Consider the following 25,870-nt stretch of genomic DNA (forward strand, 5'->3'; position numbering starts at 1 on the left):
TTTTTGTTTATATAGGATTTTGATCAAACTTGGCAAACAGGCTTAAGTTATCAAGATCTTAGGTGAGTAGGATTTTTAGTGAAATGCATGTATGTTATTTGATGTGATCTTGCTTCAGATTGGTTGAGATTGTCAGCAATTGATTAGCTTTATTCTGATCAGACTTTGATCAAACCTGTTGAATAGTCTTATACTATCAGACCACTCCAGTGGCCTAAGTGGTTTGAGCATCTGCTTTGGATGCAGGAGGTTGTAGTTTTGAACCCTGACTCAGTCATACCAAAGACTTTAAAAAATGGTACTCGTACTTGGTGCTAAGTATTAGAAGGTTATTGTTAGGACTTGTCAACATGGTGTCAGGATAGGGTGACTAGGTTGGACATAATGCTACATGTTTGCAGCATGATCCCACAGTGCTAGACATTACAATAAACTGCCACACTGCAGACATCATAGCAATATGACTGGAAAATTGTTAAAGCTGTTTAAAAAATCCAAAACACACATACATTTATATTATCAAGTTGTTGGATGAGTTTGATCCAGGTGTATTAATAAGCTAATCCTGCATCAGATTAGCTGAACTTAATACCACTGCAGATATCCAATTCCAGTCACTGTAAGCTTATATTATCTTTGCTCTAGACTGGTTTAGTAATTATTAAGTGAGATAAACACACATTAATGAGATGAATTGCATCTGATTGACTAAGACTGCTACATGTTGAGATTTAGATACACCCATTTTCATCCAGTTTCGGGGCCCTGAGTGGCCGAGTGGTCTAAAGCGCTCTTCGTTACGGATCACTGCCATCTCACCTCTGTCTGCGGCGGTTCGAGTCTAAGATTCAGCCAATGTGGGCATGTGAGAAAGCTTGCCAGTAGCTTCTCGTGGGTCGGTGGTTCTTTCCGGGTTTTCTGGGTGCTTCCTCCACCATTAATACTGGCCGCCATGTATAGCCTATCGTGCTGAAAAATGGCGTTAAACCCCACAACAACAACAACAACATCATCCAGTTTCAATAAAACAAAGTAAATATGTTTATATTGACATCCAAAATGACTTAGATTATAGGACTGTTCATATTAATTATGACTTAGATTATGGAACTGTTAATTTTAACTATGACTTAGATTATGAGACTGTTAATTTTAATTAGGACTTAGATGATGGGACTGTTCATTTTAATTATTAGATTTTAAGACTGTTTATATTAATTATGGGTTAGATTATGGGACTGATTATATTAATTATGGGTTAGATTACAGGATTGTTTATATTAATTATGATTTAGATTATAAGGCTTCATTTTAATTACGACTTAGATTATAGGACTGTTTATATTAATTATGACTTAGATTATAGGACTGTTTATATTAATTATGACTTAGATTATGGGACTGTTTATATTATTTATGACTATAGGACTGTTTATATTAATTATGACTTAGATTATGGGACTGTTTATATTAATTATGACTTAGATTATAGGACTGTTTATATTAATTATGACTTACATTATAGGACTTAATATTAATTATGACTTCGATTATACGACTGTTTATATTAATTATGACTTAGATTATGGGGCTGTTTATATTAATTTTGACTATAGGACTGTTTATATTAATTATGACTTAGATTATGGGGCTGTTTATATTATTTATGACTATAGGACTGTTTATATTAATTATGACTTAGATTATGGGACTGTTTATATTAATTATGACTTAGATTATAGGACTGTTCATATTAATTATGACTTAGATTATAGGACTGTTTATATTATTTATGACTATAGGACTGTTTATATTAATTATGACTTAGATTATGGGACTGTTTATATTAATTATGACTTAGATTATAGGACTGTTTATATTAATTATGACTTACATTATAGGGCTGTTAATATTAATTATGACTTCGATTATGCGACTGTTTATATTAATTATGACTTAGATTATGGGGCTGTTTATATTAATTTTGACTATAGGACTGTTTATATTAATTATGACTTCGATTATAGGACTGTTTATGTTAATTATGACTTCGATTATAGGACTGTTCATATTAATTATGACTATAGGACTGTTTATATTAATTATGACTTCGATTATACGACTGTTTATATTAATTATGACTTAGATTATGGGGCTGTTTATATTAATTATGACATTATCTTTGGAACAAGATTTTATCAGGCTATAATAAAAACCATAAAATCAGCATGATATAATGTTTGGGAAGTAGTTGACATAGGTTGTATTCTTAGAGTACTACATCTTAGCCTGCTCACATAGGTTGTATTCTTAGAGTACTACATCTTAGCCTGCTCACATAGGTTGTATTCTTACAGTGGTACATCTTAGCCTGCTCACATAGGTTGTATTCTTAGAGTACTACATCTTAGCCTGCTCACATAGGTTGTATTATTACAGCACTACATCTTAGCCTGCTCACATAGGTTGTATTCTTACAGTGGTACATCTTAGGCTGCTCATATAGGTTGTATTCTTACAGTGGTACATCTTAGGCTGCTCATATAGGTTGTATTCTTAGAGTACTACATCTTAGCCTGTTCACATAGGTTGTATTCTTAGAGTACTACATCTTAGCCTGCTCACATAGGTTGTATTATTACAGTACTACATCTTAGGCTGCTCACATAGGTTGTATTCTTAGAGTACTACATCTTAGCCTGCTCACATAGGTTGTATTCTTACAGTGGTACATCTTAGCCTGCTCACATAGGTTGTATTATTACAGTACTACATCTTAGCCTGCTCACATAGGTTGTATTCTTACAGTGGTACATCTTAGGCTGCTCACATAGGTTGTATTATTACAGTACTACATCTTAGCCTGCTCACATAGGTTGTATTCTTAGAGTACTACATCTTAGCCTGTTCACATAGGTTGTATTATTACAGTACTACATCTTAGCCTGCTCACATAGGTTGCATTATTACAGTACTACATCTTAGCCTGTTCACATAGGTTGTATTATTACAGTACTACATCTTAGCCTGCTCACATAGGTTGTATTCTTACAGTGGTACATCTTAGCCTGCTCACATAGGTTGTATTATTACAGTACTACATCTTAGCTTGCTCACATAGGTTGTATTCTTAGAGTACTACATCTTAGCCTGCTCACATAGGTTGTATTATTACAGTACTACATCTTAGCCTGCTCACATAGGTTGTATTCTTAGAGTACTACATCTTAGCCTGTTCACATAGGTTGTATTATTACAGTACTACATCTTAGCCTGCTCACATAGGTTGCATTATTACAGTACTACATCTTAGCCTGTTCACATAGGTTGTATTATTACAGTACTACATCTTAGCCTGCTCACATAGGTTGTATTCTTAGAGTACTACATCTTAGCCTGCTCACATAGGTTGTATTCTTAGAGTACTACATCTTAGCCTGCTCACATAGGTTGTATTCTTAGAGTACTACATCTTAGTCTGCTCACATAGGTTGTATTCTTAGAGTACTACATCTTAGCCTGTTCACATAGGTTGTATTCTTACAGTGGTACATCTTAGGCTGCTCACATTGGTTGTATTCTTAGAGTACTACATCTTAGCTTGCTCACATAGGTTGTATTCTTAGAGTACTACATCTTAGCCTGCTCACATAGGTTGTATTATTACAGTACTAGATCTTAACCTGCTCACATAGGTTGTATTATTACAGTACTACATCTTAGCCTGCTCACTTAGGTTGTATTCTTACAGTGGTACATCTTAGCCTGTTCACATAGGTTGTATTATTACAGTACTACATCTTAGCCTGCTCACATAGGTTGTATTATTACAGCACTACATCTTAGCCTGCTCACATAGGTTGTATTCTTACAGTGGTACATCTTAGGCTGCTCATATAGGTTGTATTCTTAGAGTACTACATCTTAGCCTGTTCACATAGGTTGTATTCTTAGAGTACTACATCTTAGCCTGCTCACATAGGTTGTATTATTACAGTACTACATCTTAGGCTGCTCACATAGGTTGTATTCTTAGAGTACTACATCTTAGCCTGCTCACATAGGTTGTATTCTTACAGTGGTACATCTTAGCCTGCTCACATAGGTTGTATTATTACAGTACTACATCTTAGCCTGCTCACATAGGTTGTATTCTTACAGTGGTACATCTTAGGCTGCTCACATAGGTTGTATTCTTAGAGTACTACATCTTAGCTTGCTCACATAGGTTGTATTCTTAGAGTACTACATCTTAGCCTGCTCACATAGGTTGTATTATTACAGTACTACATCTTAGCCTGCTCAAATAGGTTGTATTCTTAGAGTACTACATCTTAGCCTGTTCACATAGGTTGTATTATTACAGTACTACATCTTAGCCTGCTCACAAAGGTTGCATTATTACAGTACTACATCTTAGCCTGTTCACATAGGTTGTATTCTTAGAGTACTACATCTTAGCCTGCTCAGATAGGTTGTATTCTTAGAGTACTACATCTTAGCCTGCTCACATAGGTTGTATTCTAAGAGTACTACATCTTAGCCTGCTCACATAGGTTGTATTCTTAGAGTACTACATCTTAGCCTGTTCACATAGGTTGTATTATTACAGTACTACATCTTAGCCTGCTCACATAGGTTGTATTATTACAGTACTACATCTTAGCCTGCTCACATAGGTTGTATTCTTACAGTGGTACATCTTAGGCTGCTCACATTGGTTGTATTCTTAGAGTACTACATCTTAGCTTGCTCACATAGGTTGTATTCTTAGAGTACTACATCTTAGCCTGCTCACATAGGTTGTATTATTACAGTACTAGATCTTAACCTGCTCACATAGGTTGTATTATTACAGTACTACATCTTAGCCTGCTCACTTAGGTTGTATTATTACAGTACTACATCTTAGCCTGCTCACATAGGTTGTATTATTACAGTACTACATCTTAGCCTGCTCACATAGGTTGTATTCTTACAGTGGTACATCTTAGGCTGCTCACATAGGTTGTATTCTTAGAGTACTAAATCTTAGCTTGCTCACATAGGTTGTATTCTTAGAGTACTACATCTTAGCCTGCTCACATAGGTTGTATTATTACAGCACTACATCTTAGCCTGCTCACATAGGTTGTATTATTACAGCACTACATCGTAACCAGCTCACATAGGTTGTATTCTTAGAGTACTACATCTTAGCCTGCTCACATAGGTTGTATTATTACAGCACTACATCGTAACCAGCTCACATAGGTTGTATTCTTAGAGTACTACATCTTAGCCTGTTCACATAGGTTGTATTATTACAGTACTACATCTTAGCCTGCTCACATAGGTTGTATTCTTAGAGTACTACATCTTAGCCTGCTCACATAGGTTGTATTCTTAGAGTACTACATCTTAGCCTGTTCACATAGGTTGTATTATTACAGTACTACATCTTAGCCTGCTCACATAGGTTGTATTATTACAGTACTACATCTTAGCCTGCTCACATAGGTTGTATTCTTACAGTGGTACATCTTAGGCTGCTCACATTGGTTGTATTCTTAGAGTACTACATCTTAGCTTGCTCACATAGGTTGTATTCTTAGAGTACTACATCTTAGCCTGTTCACATAGGTTGTATTATTACAGTACTACATCTTAGCCTGCTCACATAGGTTGTATTATTACAGCACTACATCTTATCCTGCTCACATAGGTTGTATTATTACAGCACTACATCTTAGCCTGCTCACATAGGTTGTATTATTACAGTACTAGATCTTAACCTGCTCACATAGGTTGTATTATTACAGTACTACATCTTAGCCTGCTCACATAGGTTGTATTATTACAGCACTACATCTTAGCCTGCTCACATAGGTTGTATTATTACAGCACTACATCGTAACCAGCTCACATAGGTTGTATTCTTAGAGTACTACATCTTAGCCTGCTCACATAGGTTGTATTATTACAGCACTACATCGTAACCAGCTCACATAGGTTGTATTCTTAGAGTACTACATCTTAGCCTGTTCACATAGGTTGTATTATTACAGTACTACATCTTAGCCTGCTCACATAGGTTGTATTCTTAGAGTACTACATCTTAGCCTGCTCACATAGGTTGTATTCTTAGAGTACTACATCTTAGCCTGTTCACATAGGTTGTATTATTACAGTACTACATCTTAGCCTGCTCACATAGGTTGTATTATTACAGTACTACATCTTAGCCTGCTCACATAGGTTGTATTCTTACAGTGGTACATCTTAGGCTGCTCACATTGGTTGTATTCTTAGAGTACTACATCTTAGCTTGCTCACATAGGTTGTATTCTTAGAGTACTACATCTTAGCCTGTTCACATAGGTTGTATTATTACAGTACTACATCTTAGCCTGCTCACATAGGTTGTATTATTACAGCACTACATCTTATCCTGCTCACATAGGTTGTATTATTACAGCACTACATCTTAGCCTGCTCACATAGGTTGTATTATTACAGTACTAGATCTTAACCTGCTCACATAGGTTGTATTATTACAGTACTACATCTTAGCCTGCTCACATAGGTTGTATTATTACAGCACTACATCTTAGCCTGCTCACATAGGTTGTATTCTTAGAGTACTAGATCTTAGCCTACTCACATAGGTTGTATTCTTAGAGTACTACATCTTAGCCTGTTCACATAGGTTGTATTATTACAGTACTACATCTTAGCCTGCTCACATAGGTTGTATTATTACAGTACTACATCTTAGCCTGCTCACATAGGTTGTATTCTTACAGTGGTACATCTTAGGTTGCTCACATAGGTTGTATTCTTAGAGTACTACATCTTAGCTTGCTCACATAGGTTGTATTCTTAGAGTACTACATCTTAGCCTGCTCACATAGGTTGTATTATTACAGCACTACATCTTAGCCTGTTCACATAGGTTGTATTATTACAGTACTACATCTTAGCCTGCTCACATAGGTTGTATTATTACAGTACTACATCTTAGCCTGCTCACATAGGTTGTATTCTTACAGTGGTACATCTTAGGCTGCTCACATAGCTTGTATTCTTAGAGTACTACATCTTAGCTTGCTCAGATAGGTTGTATTCTTAGAATACTACATCTTAGCCTGCTCACATAGGTTGTATTATTACAGTACTAGATCTTAACCTGCTCACATAGGTTGCATTATTACAGTACTACATCTTAGCCTGCTCAGTGCACAACTACATGTACCGGTATTATCCTCCGCCAGCTATACTGGCCACCATGTATGACCTATCATGTACTGAATAACTGCATTAAACCCCTGGAAACAACTTTAAGTCAGGTGTGCATTGTCAAACCCACATGGGACTCATGTTTATTGTTTTCATTTTTTTCTTCTTCTTCTCACTTATAATTGTTCCATGACAAGCTTGCAATTTGGAGTTAGAAACTAAAATCTATCTTTTCACTTGATAGCTTCAAAGATAAATCTAATTTGGGCCTCAGGGTACATGTATATAGATGAAGAATAGTTTGTGTATTCATTCACATGGAGACATATGCTTATATATCAAGCTTTGCATATGGAAATGTGTAAATTCTATTCTTATTGATTTAAGGATTGTCCTTACTTGGTATCCATATATTGAATCATGACAAATTTTATGTCAAGCCATTTTCAGACTGACTCCTTGAGTGACTTTTTGTCCTGGTAGCTTTCATACCATTGATGTTAATCATTTCTAAATATGGCATTATTTGGATTTGTCCTTAAGTACATCAAGGTGTGTAGAGTTAACTTGATACCAGCAGATTGCAGATTTATTATTTCCAATTTTAGTTGATAATGGTTTATTAAAAGTACAGCCTTTATCAGAATTTAAATAAATACAGACTTTAACAGTTTATAAAATCACCAGTGATTTGGTCACAAGTTTTTCTTTTTATCATTTTGGCAATTTCATTGAAGAAAGTCTTCATTAAAATTTTGTATAGGGTTCATTTATTTGATAAAGTTGTCACTCATCAGTCTTTTTCAAGGTCATGGATGCTGGTCTCAATGACATAGCTGACATCGTTGATAAAGGCTGTCTGATAATGGAGTTTTGGACAGAACATTTACTGTGACACTCTGAATTGATTAATAACTGAAACAATGCTGATTTGATTGATCCAGACATCCTCATGATGTCAAGACAATCAGCAGTAGTATAGTTGCTATTAATGATATAGCTGTTTACCTCTGTCTGTTAACATTGCTTGTCAGGCCCATAACTTTGCAATGGTTGGAGAGATTTGAGATTTAAATGAAAGTTTGTCTGGGTATTGAGTATGACTAGATGGTGTATTGCATATGATAGCCGCTCCCCATGTGACATGGTCATTGCAAGAGAAAATTAATTCTGTGACTGCTATCATTTTCTAGACTTTGGTTGAAATTGAAGACATTTAATAGGAACTTTGGTTGCAATTGAAGACATTTAATAGGAACTTTGGATGCACTTGAAGACATTTAATAGGAACTTTACCCATTTATGCATCATGACTAGATGGAGTGTCTTGTGCCATAACCATGTCCCTTGCATCAAGGCCAAGGTCAAGGTCAGGGAAATATAATTCTGTGACATGTAGCCTTGACCAGAGATTAACCTTTGAATCACTGAAGATATTTTAATGAAACTTTGCCTAAATGTATATTATGACTACACAGTGTGTTGTGTACTACAGCCACTCCTTCTGTCATAAGGTTAAGGTCACATAATAGGAACATGTAATTATGTGTCAACTTGGTATCACTGTCCACAGTATAACTCTGAACTTCTGAAGATATTTTAATGATGTTACATATCATGTGGAGATGGTATGCTACATGCCATAACCATGCCCTTGACTAAAGGTCAAGGCCAGCCATGTATATATTATGACTAGACACTGTGCCTCAAGAGTAAGGTCATGGCAAGAAAAAATGTAAATTCTATTATTTCTATCCTGGTCAGGAGTATTACTTTGAACCACGGCAAACATCACAGTGTAGCTAAGGTCAAATGAGTCTCGTTACTAGATTGCATGTCACAAACCATAGCCATGCCCCCCACCCCAGGTCAGTTAAACTTGACCAATTATATATTGTGATCTGACTGTTTTATGTACCATAGCCATACTTCTCAAGGTCTAGGTTACACTAGAGGATATTGTGAGTCAGTGACTTGTTTCCTGATCCAGCTTGCCTCTTTCTAACCCTTATGGATAAACACAGTATAACGTAATAGTCGGCTGTGTTACCTTCATAAAATAAAGTATTCATTATTATTATTATTATTATTTTGTAATACTCTAGTTTATTTCTTTTGTCAGTAACGTGAGTTCTAGTAAACATTTGATTGCCAAAACTTGCAGATATTTTGCCATTTATAATTAGTGGCATTAGATTTTGCCACTGTTTTCAGTATCAGAGAATTTTCCTATGTACTGCAAACAAAATAATTTCTTCACACCTTAGAATTTTATGAATACATGACTGGAATATTTAAGGCTTTTTCTCTATTCCTAAAATTATCATCTGAGCCCATGTACACATTGGACATGAGTTGAATATATGGCCTTATGCTCCTGGGATGACAGTGTGGTATTTTATTTCTTTTTCTCAACTATATCAAGATCACTGCAGTCTGACCAAGAAAAATAAAATAAAAACTATTGTATGATAACTTCATTTCAACTAAATATACGATTATTAAATAGCAAAAGTATGTTGCACTCGTCATGAGACAAAGAAACCTGATTTAATGATTTCACACACCCTTTTCCAAAATTTTATGAAAGATTTTTTTTCTCCAAAAATATTGTTTCCGTTTAATTACATTTTGCAAGTGAATGGATGATTAAACAAAATGAATTAAATTCTACAATTCAAGAGCCAAACTCTTAGCAGAAAGGGTGAAGGTTGCAATCTTACCAGAGGATCAAACCAGGTGGGCAACCATGGCATTGTCCTTGTGCAATGCACTTTATTCCAATTGCTTCAGCACACAGTATCAGTATATGTGTCCTTCTTGGTCATTACATTGTATTTGAGCATATGATGACAGCAGAAACTGTATAATATTATAATAATAGGAGTACCTAGATTCATTACAAGTACAAATAGGTATAAATAGTTAATCAACTGCCACTGGAATAAGCAGGGTTTTTTTGTTTCATTTCTAAAACTTCACCAAAAATTGACCAAGTCCATTAGTTCAAGATTGTTTTATGAATTATACCCTAAAACAATGTAAAGTTAAGTTACTCATCCTAACATCAGTGACTACTATGGTTTAAATGGATAGACACTATTGTGTGAGGACAACTGTGCATGTGCTCTCATGTACATTTACAGTGGTTGTGTCAAAATTGTTTTGAAATGTTTATTTGACTTGGACATTTTCTGATAAGTTTAAAAACTAACCAAAATTAAATTGTTTTAGTGGCAGTTGATTAAATATTTATACCCATTTGTAATCAAAATGCTGTAATCTAGGTATTCCTTTCAGTTAAAATTAATTGCAGTGTACAGTTTCTCCTATTCTCATTTGAAGTCCTAATCATCAACTCTCACTTTAGAACAAGCAATTAATGTTTTTTTTTTTTTTTCAGTTTTCAAAATATCACCTGAAAATTGACTGACCACATTATTCACATTTAACTTAGAATTAATCACCGTACAGATTTACAGTACATATAGTTTGATGCTACTTTTCCTGATTTCTGTGAACATTTTGGTGTGAAGACGGTGGAGATCAGAACTTATCACGGCCATTTCTGTCAGCTCGTGAAATAACTTAAGAAGTAATTGTTGGAATACAGATCAATTTTGATGTGTCTGGTGATTCGCCTCCAGTGGAGTGCACCTTATATGTTATGACAGCAAAGGCCAACAATGATCTGATTTTGATATTTTCTTCTCCTTCCATGGCTATATTGTTCGATGTGAAGAAAAGTAGTTTTTAGACTATAGTTCTCAATGGCAATGAGTTAAATCCAAGGTCAACTTCATGAAAAAGCAGAGGATGTTCTGATTGAAGAGAGTGGGTGTGGTTTCCTGTACATTTACAGAAGTTGTTTCAAAAAGGTTTTGAAACGATTTTTTTCTTGGTCATTTTCTGGTGAAGTTTTACGAACAGAAAAATTCACTTGTTTCTTTCAGTGGCACTTGTTACTTATAATACTGTAATCTAAGTACATGTATTCTCCATTAAAATTAATTCATTGTATAGTTTCTGCTGTGCTCGTTTGTTGCCACATAGTCATACTACATGACATAAGGATTCACGGGGGGGTGGGGGTCGGGGGTGGTGGTGGTGATCAGTTGTATGGAGAAAACACAATGCTTTGTGGCTTTAAGAAATTATTGATTGACCGTTATTATCAGCTCAAAACAAGACAGCAAATGAAAACTTGTATTCCCCAAAATATAAAGTTACTAAAATAATTCAGGAAGTGGTTCCTTTTTTAAATCTTGAACAATTTATACAGTCATAAAACATTCAAGAGAAGTCAGTTTGTAAATTTTTTGTTTATTTTAGATACATCATAAATAAAGTAACTGTATCAAACTCACTTCTGTTCAGTGGAGATAAGAGTACCCCCACAATTACCTGAAGACACTTTTTCTATAGCTCAGCAGGGGGTTGGGGGTGTACTAGCATGCAAAGAATGAGTACTGTTCATGGGCATTAATTATGAAAGATGTACAAACACAGATAACCAGTCCACTCAGTTGTAGTATCTGTACCTGCAGTTTTTATTGTCAGTTAATTCGGTGAACAAAAAGAGAAAAGTGAAAACTGAAAATATTTGCAGAAATCTGGATGACATTATTTTTAACCCAAAATTTAGATATTCAAAATTCACAAAATTGCAACTATTTTTTGTTTGTTAAAAATATCTGCGTTTTCTGCATGCATTTTACATGCCTTAAAAAGTTCATATATTTTCAGTAGAAGGGATTTTTTCATTGCTTCAAAATGACACTGGTATATTTATCATTAGTTAATTCAAGTGCCATTTTGACACTGGGGCTAAAACTTCCTTACTTGGTACATTAAACCCATTTTTGAGAGACCACTGCTTCAGCTGAGTCTCGTATTCGGCCAGTGTGGGTATGTGAGAAAGCTTGCCAGTAGCATCTCGAGGGTCGGTGGTTCTTTCCGGGGATTTACCGGGTTCTTCCTCCACCATAAATACTGGCTGCCATGTATAGCCTATCATGTGCTGAAAAATGGCATTAAACCCTACAACAACAACAACAACAACAACAGCTGCTTCAGCCAGTATCACAAAGGTCCTTCAAGACAACTTGTATCTTAGTAGAGGTCATCACATTTTGTCAAGAATCCTCTCAAGACCAAAATGTCATGCAGAAACTATATGGACCCCTTAAAACAATTTTTTTCTAGTCCCAAATTCGCCTTGAAATTTAAATAGTTTTTTTCTAGTCCCAGATTCCTTTTGAAACTTGAATTGCTTTCTAGTCCTAAATTTAAATTGTTTTTTTAGTCTCAAATTCCCTTGGAAACTTAAATCATTCTCTAGTCCTAGATTCCCCTTGAAATTTAAAGTTTTCTTTTCCCATATTCCCCTTAAATCACTTTCTAGTACCAAATTAACCTTGAAATTTAAATTGTTTTCGCCCAAATTCCCGTTGAAACTTAAATCATTGTCAAGTCCAGATTCACCCGAATTTTTTTCCCCTTCTAGTCCCAGATTACCTTGAAATTTAATTTGTTTTCTAGTCTCGAATTCCTTTTCAATTAATAAAATTTAATAAATATACTGAAAATCTCTGTAACTAATATTTAAGTTTGGTCCCAGGGCCTTTCTGATATTTTAGTTTAGTCCCAGGATATTTTTAATATTTTAGATTGGTTCCAGGGCATTTCTCATATTTTAGTTTGGTCTCAATGCATTTCTAATATTTTAGATTGTTCTCAATGCATTTCTAATATTTTAGTTTGGTCTTAGTGCATTTCTAATATTTTAGTTTGGTCTTAGTGCATTTTTAATATTTTAATTTGGTCTCAATGCATTTCTAATATTTTAATTTGGTCTCAATGCAATTTTAATATTTTAGTTTGGTCTCAATGCATTTCTAATATTTTAGTTTGGTCTCAATGCATTTTTAATATTTTAATTTGGTCTCAATGCATTTCTAATATTTTAATTTGGTCTCAATGCATTTCTAATATTTTAGTTTGGTCTCAATGCATTTCTAATGTTTTAGTTTGGTCTCAATGCATTTTTAATATTTAGTTTGGCCTCAATGCATTTTTAATAGCTTGGTCCATAGCATTTCAGTCCTGAGATGTTTTACTCAGTATAACTAAATATGATTCCATACATGATGAATTGGGTATAGGATCCAGTAAATCTTGTACCTGAAGCCCACAGGCTACCAGAAAGTAGAGTTTGGTCCACTATATATCAATGTCAGGTTGCACAAATAGTACAATAAATTGTTCTGTATTTTGTTTAAATCACAGATACAAAAATATATTGCTAAGATAATAATTATTAATGATATTTAAGAAAGTCAGTAAATAGTTTTGAAGCTTACAATTTCATATTGAACTGATTTAATTCCTTGCCTTCTTTTAAGGGCTATTGAATTTAAGCTATTTTTCTTGGTCGCCCACTACCATGTAATTTTGAAGTACACTGGACCTTGTGTAGCATGAATGACAGATTATTCTCTCAGTTAATTTTTAATTCTATCTCATTATTCTCTCAGTTAATTTTTAATTCTGTCTCTTAAATAAGAAGGAGATAGTTGTGTGCATTTGACATTAATGAAAAAAATTAAGGTACCATATATATTCACTTAGAAGTCAGGTTAAACTGCAAACAATAAAGATCCTAATCAGCCATAGCATAATGCACCTGCAAATTAGGGTCTGTATTTTTTTCTTCTTTTTGGTTACTTCTAACAAACTGCACAGACCCAGATCTGCCAGTACATTATGCGATGGCAGATCTGGGTCTGTGCAGTTGCTTTGTCTTATAAGCAAGTACATATGGTGCTGCACTGAGTCTTCAAACTATTGCTTTCACTTTTAAAATGGATGGTATCTTTAAATAATGATATTTGATTCAAGCCTGCTGTGTTAAAACCCACGTTATCTTATCTGGTATTTCTAGGCTACATTTTCTTAGGCTTCTTGTGGAACCTCATTGTTACAAAAACTAATGGAAAATGATATTTTATGTGCTTTTAATGAGGCTAATACAGCATTTTCTGTTCAATATTGAAAATGTCGGTTGGAATCAGTGCCATGCAACCTTTCAGCTGTTATTAGCCTTCTGTTCTCTAATGGTACCACAGGAAGTTCTCACAGTACCATACCTAAATATTATACACTTTGGTAATGGTTTTACTTTTTGTTCATTTTCAATAGCTTTATCAGGCCCAGGCAATGGGAGCTAAGTGGGAATAGAAATCAGTTTGGCAAGGACATCCCAAGACAACTGGCCCATTTTGTGCTCTTCCATAGTTAAAACTGTATAAATATTTGTATTGGCAATTTCAACATGATCATTTTTTAGAATCCGGTAGTGATAAAATTGAAATATTTGTTGGTGCCAAAAGATTACTATTGAAAATATTGAAAACGATTATTAGGATATTTTGGGCAATTTACATTAGTATTGTGCCAATGTCAGATAGATTAATGCTTGCAAAAAGCTTAATGCTTGCGAAAAGCAACACACACACACACATGGTGATACAGAGAGAAAATGTTTCTAATTGATTGAATGATCTGTATTATAGCATTGGATAAAATATTATTATTTTAAATATTGCAGCAAACAGGTGTTTTATTCAAAATACACAAAGTAATTTCACATGTGAAATAACGCATATGCATTTGAATCTAGACAGAAGTCAAACAGCTATGTGTTTTATAGGTTTCACTATCATAAAAGTTAATTTCAGTAAGTACTCATCTCAAAATATTTTGACAGTGTAAAACGTTTATGAAGTCAGATTTACTGTCAGTATCTCAGAAAAAGCCCCAGAGAAAACAGGTTGTTTAAAAATACATGTTTAATGCAATTCTTGTATTACTGGCAGCACATATAGAGTTATTGGCAGCACACACATATTGGCAGCATATAAACAGCATATTGCTTACATTACAGAGTGAACACTATGGTTTGAAGAGGTGAACACTGGCATGAAGATACCTGACCATGTGTTCAGGTATACATTTATGATAGTTGTTTCAAAATGGTTCTGAAATGTTTTTGACATGGTTTTTTTCTGGTGAAGGTTTAGAAACAACACAAAATTTCATCCTTTGAGTGCCATTTATTTAAATATTGTATCTATTTGTAATTACAATACTGTAACCTAGAGATTCCTAGAAGTTAAAATTAATTACAAAATATACAGTGTCTGTTGTCCTCTTTTGAAGTCATAATTTTGGTCAAAATACATGGAATAGTGACCAAGAAAAAGACGTAAACCTCAAGAACAGTTTGTATGTAGTTCAGGTGTACTGGCATAGAGAAGGATTTTCCATGTCCTCAGATTCTTGTTCAATTATGATCTAGTTGATAACGTCCTATTCCAAGCACACTATAATGGAAGGTCAACTTGAATTACTGTAATGCTATTACCGTTTATGTCATTTCTTTCCTTTAATATCAATCACAATGCTGGATTGATCATACCACTTCTCTGTTGATGTCATGTCCGATTTTTGATTGATTATTTTACCATAATTTGGCTGCCTATCTGTATCACAAGAAATCATTCTTTCATCTGTGGTGTATGAAATATTAAAGGTAGTTTAACACAGATTATACTTCAAACATTTTATTTATTACTGTATCACCTTTAATTTATCAAAGATATTTGCATTTTTCTAAATTCATTATGTTTGATTCTTTTGAATATTGGTTTTGCGTAGTAATAATATTTTTAAAATGCCCATTGTGTTATATATGAATTGGAAAAGACTGTTTTGTTTAATAAAATTTGGATTTTGAATCAGATCACAACTTTTGGTCGACAAGTTTAATAAGTTTGGCTTTGCATACTGGTAGAGTTAAAAAAAAGAAGACAAAAAAAAAACAGGAGGTTATTTTAGTGATCACAAAAATGAGTTCCGTGCTTTTTTTAAAAATTATCCACCAAAATAATATTTACTGAAACTGAAATATTAAAATGCATTGGAGCAGTCCTCTATATGTTTGATGATATTGCTTTGATAGTCTCAGTTTTTAATGTTTATAATAAAGATACAAATGTAACTATTGAATGTATTGGAAATGTTTCTTCTTTCTCTAGGCCCCACATTCTTTGGCACTGATACATTCAGCTGAATAATGGATCAATCAATTTGCTGTCATTCATACAGTGTAGTGCTTGACTTGGACTGGCATCTGACAATAGTCCAGTTTGGTCACCCTGGTAGGAGTGAATTCATTCTGCACTGTTGGGATGGACAGACCAAAAGAAACCTAAATAGGTCATCTAATTAATTTTTGCCATATGCCATTTTAAAATTTTAAGTTTGTTTTTTTTAATCATATTTTTTAGAACAATGTATGTGCAAAAGCAATGAACTGCATTTTTGCATTGTTCGAGATTTTGTGTATTTCTAACATTTTCCATTTTCACTGCAAATGTATCTACTTCACATGCACTGGTAAAAAAACAATTTTTTTTGTATTGCTCGACACTTGACAATCTTCTGCAACTTGTATGTGCTTCAAAAGACTAAAATCAAAAATTAGACTTGCTGAAGAATTCTTTGTCATTTATGGGAAGTTTAATGCTAACTGTGGTTCATTTTATACTAAAGACATTTTGAAATCGAAGGTATTAGCATTAAATTTTAGCCATGGTGACCACAGTTGTTCTCTCTGAAAATCAAAGTCAAATAAACTATAATAGGGTTGTAATTACAACTGATCCAAAAATGGAACATTCAAAATAAAGCATATACACAAAAGCAAAGTGTGCTGTAGGTGTAGTTATGTGTAACTTATCATTTTGCCCACAAAATGCAAAAGAATTAGCTGACAAGGGTTTAATTTAGACCTGTCTAAGAACTTGCTTGTTCAGTTTGGGACCCCATTCTTAAGTTTTAGAGATGAAATTGAAAAAATCCTAAAGCAAGAAGCTATGTTAGTAACATCAAATTATGACTATACTGCAAGAAGTAATTGACTTAAGTATTGAATAAGTTGTCATGACTAAAAGACCATTCAACAAATGTAGACTGGAAAATAGCTAGTGTCAGCTGATCTCATTTGAAAATTTGAGCAAATATTGTTTTCTTCAGCAACATGCTGAGGCTAAATCTGCAGAAATATTACAGATATAAGTTCTGACAAAAACCTAATCTCTGCCAGTTTTAATTAAACACCATTTTTATATTTTCCTGAAAGCCAAATATTTTGCTGCAATTTTGAAACCCAAGATAACCATTAGTACTGCACAATATATCAGACATCATGGGTATGGCTGCCGATAATGTCATATAAGAAATAATGTCACTTTTCACCTTCTTTATTTAGTGAAATATATGAGGCCTTTGATCATGAAATTTTCACCATTTGCTTAAAAGTTCTGTGCCAATCAGCTGAATATCTCCCCATCCCCACCAAAACTTCCTCGTGATTTTAATGAAACCGTTTTGTTCATGAAAAGGTGGAGCATATTTCATGTACTCCTTTACTAATTACAGCAATCATCTTTAGAGATCATAAGTCTCGTAAAGAAAAAATGTCCATTTACCAGTATTCAACTCTTGCCTTTTTACAGTGATGAGAAATATTTAATGAAATCCATTCAGAGCTGTATAATTGTTAGCTGACATAATTGTGTTTCAGACATTAGCAGGAATTGCCAGTTAAAAGTTAATGAATAATTTGTTCACAGTATATTGAATATTATATTTAATATTTACAGGAAATAACAATTGCCATATTTCATGTTTTCTTCATATAACTTAGTTCCCATGTAAATAGATAACTTATAAGCACGAACATATATTATTTTTCACTGTAGTAGTGTCAGTACAATTGACAAAATTTTCAGAAAAATAATTTTTTTTCAAGTTAAGCAGTGAAAATAAAGATGACACTATTATTTTGTTTATTATAAAATATAGTGATATGAAGTATACTAGCACACTGTAAGTCTTCCATGATTACCTCATGATTGATGATAAGCCCATTTATTTACAAAACTGTTACTATTTTCTTCTATTGATGAAAATTTGCCAATATTTACCCCATATAAGCCCCACATTGCCAAAATTGTACAAGTGGATCCCTAAATCACAGAATTTATACTCTGTGAGTTGACCAGTCATTTATGAAGCTTGATAATAAGCAGAACATACAAGAATTACTATATTCGTAATTTATGAATTACAGTATATAAATTAAACCAGAACATAAATTACACAGAAAATATATAGAATTTACCTTCATAGAATTAACACAGTTGTCATCTTTACTTTGGTCATCACCTTTAGACTGTATGATGATGCAGAGGTGATGTGTTTACAAGCTCTCTGATAGTAAAACTATTCCAATGTCAGGCTTCAGTGTGAATATTCACCCCTACTTCTTTCTGTTGCTGCTGGCTGCTACCGATGCTTTATCAGTTTGAAGAATGACTGTATTACAGGACAACAGTTATTACTGTAAAGCTGAAGAGCATGTTTTTTACTGTTACTTTTGTAGGGTACCCTTATCAGTCTAATAGTAGCTTCTTTCTCTCAGGAGTCATTAGACATAACATAACCAGTCTGTGTAAAATACTCTTTGATGACCAGCATCACCTTAACAATTATACATCCTGTATCAAATATTCAATAATTTTTAATGAAATTGCTATCTTTTGTTAGCATACTTAGGTTTGTGTATTAGGTTTGTATAAGCTTGCTGATTTATTAAAATATATTTGTTAACAATTAGAGTGTAGCCTCATTTGTGAATTCTTTTAAAAAAAATTTAAAACATTTCATAGACTTTGCAGATTTAAATGGAATTGGTAATATGGAGAATTTTATGGTCTTGCATGAAATTCCCTTAAATTTTTATTGATATTTCTCATTGGTCTCTGCCAGTGAATATAAAAATTTTAAATTTTAAAATACATTTCAATGACTATAATTACATGGACAAATAATCCACCTGTTGGTAACTGTAGGTTGCATTTAGATATGTATGTCTTTATGAAAGGAAGGAAAACGTAATTATAAAACAACATGCCAGGATTTTTTTAAATTGGAATTTGTTTAAAATACAGCTTAACAATAATAAATTTATTGATTTTTAGGTGGAATTTGTACATACTTTGTCGGGTTTTATTTGGTTACTTAGCAACTATTCCTATATTTATATTAGTGCAATATTATTTCATTGCCTTTGAGAACACCGATGTATACCATAAAAGATTCTGTATAGTCATTAGAAAATTAATTGTAGATTCTAAAACGCATCAGTGGCAGATTGAGAAATTATAATGGTGGCATAAACCAGTTGGCATGGGACATCTATGGGACAGATACCCTGTTAGAGGCCCAGGGGTCTAAGCCCTGGAAACTCCTGCATTTTAAGCTTTTTTAGGGGATAATTTTAACATCTAGCTGAAAAGGAAACTTGCTTTAGGAAATAGAAAATGTTCCAGTTGTTTCTTACTCAATTTATTGGGGGGGGGGGGAGGTGCAAATCACTTCAGCCCCAGCCCATCCCCCATTATGTCCCTCTTCAAAAGTCACATATGTTGACATAATTTTGTATGTTCATCCTACTTACACTTTTGAATATTCAAGAAAAAAGTATGTTCAAACTTTTTTATTTTTATTACATATAATGATAGTTTCATAGTGTGTTGTACATGTATATAGTAGTATCATAGATTGTGTTATATAGATATCGAAACAAGAAATCGTGTTATGTTACACAAAGTAACTTTCAGGAGTTACTCGAGTGTAATTTATTCAACAGCGATAGTTGCTTAATCAGTTGTTTACCAACTTTGCTTACAGTGATATATACTACAAAATGCAAGAAGAAACATTTAGCAGTGATAGCCATCTTTGATCCTACGTCTGTTGTCTCTCAGGAAGCTACACCAGCAATGCTTTTTGCTGGGTTGTTTCCTTCATAAGTTGTATTTACGTGACATGCACATCATCTTAAGCCCCAAAACAGAACAGATAAAACAGATTACCAAATATACTTACCTATGTACAATTCAGATCCTGCTGCAAACTATATAGATCCATGTCTTGTGCTGCAGTATGTTCTGGCAGATCTGGGTCTATGCAATTTATTGTAAGTAATCAGTCGAACAACACAAGCCATGATCTACTGGAACAGTTTGCATTTGGACCCAATTTGTAGGTGAGTACATATGGTACAGGTTAATATACAATTGCATCTAATTGGCTGAGCGTGCTGCTTCTCTAGAGACAATATGTCTCTTTCAGTTTGATCAAACTTTATAACTTTGTTGAAACATTTAATTATGAGAAATGTTTATGCATATTACATCTATATCTCTGAGAAGAATTTTTAATATACTATAGTAAATTTAGAAAACTGACATGACAAAGTTTGGGGCATAATTTTCATTGGTTGTATTCTTTTATACTACATAAGCCTGCTTTGTGGAATGGTCAGCTGATAATGTATGTAACCAGGTGAGCAACACCAGATCACTTAGGCCTCTTGTTTTAGGTTTGTCTGATTTCATAAAAACCAGTTCATTCTAGTAAAAATATTGAAATGTTCTCCTTGATCTGCTTTCTTGTAAAATGTATAGCCCAACAGCCGATTTGAAACTATCAATATTTAAGATGTTCTTGATAAAAATGGCAATAGGTTCAAAATCGTTTATAGTATAATAAAAAGAAAGTTAATGAAATTTGCTACTAACACATGGTGTACCAAAATTAAATTTATTACTCCAAGGAACAAAATAATATTAGATGATCACTAATTTTCTTAAATCTTTGGATAATATTAGATGGACATTTTCTCATAAAACATTAGATGAGCATTATTCAATCATAATTATTTCCTCCAATTTTAGCATTCCTCTACTCTAAAGGTCATATTGTTTTAAGTTTAATCTGTTTTCAAGGTCATGCTATTATAGCTTGATCTGGGTTCAAGGTCATATTGACTATTTCTCACCATTATATGCCTTTTTATGATATTTAAGCTTACTTGGCTGTACAGTTCAACCTTATACACACACACACACACACACATGCACACACATGCACACACACACACACACACACACACACACACACAGAGGGAATAGTAAACTTCCTTCTACTGATTTTCTTCATATTTTTGAGAATTATGTATGACTTGTCTTCTAAGGACACCATTTCCACTATTGCCACGGCAACAGAAGAACTGGTCTTTTAATGGTCAGATATTTAGTAATCCAGAACTGCTCAGTGTACCTAGTTTTCCTTGCACTTAGTGAATCAATTAATCCCTGCATTGGCCACATTAATGATCAGTGCACATCAAACACTTGCACCTGTGCATACGTTTTTAATATTACAATCAAACATGATTATTTTAATTATGTGGACAAATAAACTCATCATCAAAAGGAATGTGCAATTTTCTACTGCACAGTATTTGTTCTAAATGTAAACCCATTCTGGTGTTCAAAGGACAAGGATGCTTAACGGATATTTGTCTATGAGGTAGATTTTGAACCAAATAAATGTTTTATTGAGAAGACAAAATCTTTTGAGATACTTTGCATTTATTATACCCAAAATTTCAAAATGGACGTCATAAAGTATGATTCCAGCAAAAAATTTAATGTAACTTAAGCATCAAAGTGAGTAATTCTGTTTAATTTGTATATGCTGGTATTTAGCTGAGTGTATCATGTAACATCATTGTTCATTGTTCATCATTCAGTCATTAAAGTTTCTGGATTACTAAACTTGTCAGGCACATAACTTTTGTAACTCTCAGGATTTTCATGAAACTTTGCCCACAAGTATATCCTGATTAGGTTGTGCTTCTCATACCATAGACATGCCCCCTGTCAAAAGGTCAATGTCATTGCAAGAGAGAATATGCTTCCATTAGTGTGTCCTTGTTTGGAATATAACCTTTAACCAATGCATGCATTTTAATGAAACTTGGCCTAAAAATATGTCATGAGTATACATTTTGTGTACCATAGTCATGCCATCAAATGTAATCATGTGACTTGTATCATCATCCAGAGTAAAACTTTTGAACCACTAAGATATTCTAATGAAACATTGACAAACATATGTCATGACTAGTTGGTGTGTTGCATAATATAATCATACCTTCTAACTAAAGGTTAAGGTCATGGTAAGGGAGAATGTAATTCTATGAATGCTATCATTATCCTTAGTATAACTTTTGAACCACTGGAGATATTTTAATGAAACTTTAACCAATTTTATATCACGACTAGACAATGTGTATTCTTATCCATGACCCTGCCTCATACTCAAGGTCACTGCAAGTGAAAATGATTTTCCCCATCTTTAAGCAAATATTACAACAGAATACATGGGGATACCTAAAAAAACTGTTTTCCAGAGAATTCAATAATAAAACACTTTTATTTCAGTAATATATTATTGGGGTACTGGACTGTACTCTCGATGTAAAACTTTTTTGCCAAAATGTTAAGTGAGATTTCAAAATTGTATGCTTGTATGGTAATGCACCAGACCAATTATACCTAATGTTATGTACTTTATAACTCAGTGGTCAGAATGTGGGGTCGGAAAGGTTTCGGAATCCAAACCCCAAAACTAATTTTCTTTTTTCTGTTTTCTAACCTGTCATAATTGCCACATTTGTAACTCATCACACACTGGGAGGTGAATTTGAGCTAATCTAAATAGAGCTATAATTTTATACAGTACACATTATAATAATGCAACCAGTTATGCTAATACTGATATGCATGTAAATTATGAATCCTGATCAGCCTTGTTCTTTATATATATATATATAAATTTACCATTGGATCCTAAAAGATGTTTTAGAAGATTTTGTTGAAAGATGACGACTGCATTACTCACATAGTAGTAATTAGTAGACATTTTATCTGCTAATTTGCTGCATTTCTCTTGCTGTTGTCAGTGTGTATAATAATGATGAATATTGGGAAAATTTAGCTGGTATTTATAGGTTTTTAAATATTTTAGTACCTTATCATTTGCACCGAAATAGTAAATGTGACATACAATTTCATCCAGAAAAACTAGAGACTTAATGCATCCTTTTGGTGCCTTAGTCATTGCCACACAAAATATTTTTTGGAATTTAATTTGTTTCCTTTGCTAAATTCATAAAGAATTTGTGCCAGCAGTTACATATTTTGATTTGCAAAATACCCATCCTATCAAACCTGTCTAACTTTTTGTATCTTAATTTCATTTCATAATGTCCAAAAAATGATTTCTTAAACACTGTGATTTTGTTATGATGTAGAAAAATAATGTTTCAAATGAATAAATTTTGTTATTTAGTGGAGGGAATGTTCTTATACTTTTAGTCGGTGAGTGAACATAAATAGTTGTCAATATATCTGATATTCACTTCTGAGAATTAAACACAGATTTTGACTTATCTGTTATAAATTACTATGGTAAACTAAAAACAATTCTCCTTAACATCCATATCTCTTTGACATTTAATTGTGAAACTAAATGCTTCACTTCAAAGATAGTAAATTAAATGCTTTGTATTTTATTCATTGATTAATCTTTAAATGTTCCATGTCTTTCTGTCAGTATTTCCAAAATAATGATTTCCTAATCAACAAAAATGACTACTGTTACCTGATCACTCTAAAAAAGCAATCTCCCACACACACACACACACACACACACACAGACACACACACTCTCTCTCTCTCTCACAGAGGAGATTAAACAATATGCCTTAAGAAGCTCATCCTTTTTTCATCATTACTGTAAAATCCATACCAGCCTTAACAGTGATCAATAAAGCAGCAGATTTAGAGTCTGTACAAGGTTCATTAAATACATTTGATGCAAAGTGTGCTAGAAAACAGGTACCATCAGTATATACATATATAAAGTTCACTTGTTATTAATACCATGTAAACTCATTTATAACTCAAATCCAAGTAACAGACCCTGATCTGCTGTTGCAGAATGCGTTAGATTAGGGTCTTTACTGTTTACTCTAATGATTGAGATGAGATTGTGCAGTTTGCATTTGAACTTGACTTATAATAATAAGTAAAAAATCTTAGCCATAAATGTTTTTCGTATAAATGTTTCTATCTATCAGTAATAGTAAGCAACTGTTGGGTAATAAGGAAGTATCCTATATGCATAACATTGATGTCATTTGAGGAAAGACCAATGGATACAGTTTGTGTTTTGTCAGGTCATAAATCTATAATACTGCGTCATATTAAATTATATAGGATTTGGCTTGCATGTTGCTATTGCCAGGAAAGAGAATAATTCTATGAGTACTGTTCAACCTTCAATGCAATAGCTGGATGGTACTGATAAAACTGAATGGTATTTGTTTCTAAATAAAATTATTTGCCTAAATTTTTTATTATTATTTTCTTCTGATAATCTATGTGAATTATATATATATATATATATATATATATATATATATATATATATATATATATATATATATATATATATATAGAGGAACATTTATCCAGTTTGTTTTGCTTCACCTTTTTTTTTAGAAGGTAATTTTTTGGTAATTAAAAGTAAACACCAGAACTATTCTTCAGGACAGTTTATACAAATTTTAAAAATGTAAGTATTTGAGTGTATGCAGGTTTTACCATATTCTATCTTTTCTTAAAGTTAACAATAAATAATTTACTTTTAATATTAGTAGTACAAAACCTGTTACTATTGCATAGCTGTTACTCGTCTGGGTTGAAAATACCCCCATTGTATGACAAGAATTCTTCCTCCCATTGGATGAACCCGAAGATTCTAGAACATGACATTGCCCCATGTCCATTCTGTTGATATTTTGCCCATGTGCTCTGTCCATTTTTTTTCTGCTGTCAAAGCAGTTATGGGCTGCTTAATTTTCTGTTGAGGAGAAATTGCCTTTGCTTTGTGTTTTACATTGCAACCCAAGATTTATTTTCATGTTTTCATCATATAGAATCTTAAAAAGAATTTTTTCTATATGAATTGAGCTCTCGAGATCTGTTTGCGTTTAAGTCAGGTTAGGTTTTGTATAACCATGCATTTAAGTTCCTACGACACAGGGTTGTTAGCATAACTTATTATTTCTAGCTTGGGTATGTATTTGGTAAATATCTCAATCCTTGACCCATTTTGGTCTATGAATTTGTATTGACTCTTTTTGTTGTGCATGTTTTATTAACAAATCCTCATATTTTGCATTTGCTTTTAATGTGGCATGCTATTTTTATCTCAGAAGAGCAGGTTGCACACCAGTTTTTCCCTTTATGTACTGTATTAAGTTACCAAACACCAGTTTTTCCCTTTATGTACTGTATTAAGTTACCAAACACCAGTTTTTCCCTTTATGTACTGTATTAAGTTACCAAACACCAGTTCAGTCTTGTAAATAGTATTGAATAGATTTACTTTTTAATATTCTTGTTATTAACAGTGATACCAGATGAGGGTTTTTGCAATTTTAGTTGTTGCTAGTTCTTGAATTAGACTGGTTCATGTGATTTTTTTTTTGTTTTAAAGTATCTTAGTATTATTTGGTTGTTTTATTGCATTATCTCTTAACACATTAACAACTGGAGCTTTTTGTCATTTTTGCCTGAAAATAGAGTAGGAAACACATTTTGAA

General features: G+C 33.2%; 2 protein-coding genes across 2 annotated transcripts in view; one reads left to right on the forward strand and one right to left on the reverse strand.

The window, feature by feature from the left end:
* Window positions 1-18,608, reverse strand: part of LOC149787667 (allatostatin-A receptor-like) — a 66,832-nt gene extending 48,224 nt beyond the window's left edge. The window contains exon 1 of the mRNA XM_089973866.1: window positions 18,467-18,608. The gene's annotated coding sequence lies outside the window, so the exon portion shown is untranslated. The remainder of the gene's footprint in view (window positions 1-18,466) is intronic.
* Window positions 1-25,870, forward strand: part of LOC149787666 (ER membrane protein complex subunit 10-like) — a 165,637-nt gene that overhangs the window by 120,263 nt on the left and 19,504 nt on the right. The window lies entirely within an intron of this gene.

The sequence above is a fragment of the Sinohyriopsis cumingii genome, chromosome 11 (genome assembly GCF_028554795.1).
Source record: "Sinohyriopsis cumingii isolate HCF-2022 chromosome 11, ASM2855479v2, whole genome shotgun sequence".
NCBI classification, from domain to species: Eukaryota; Metazoa; Mollusca; class Bivalvia; order Unionida; family Unionidae; genus Sinohyriopsis; species Sinohyriopsis cumingii.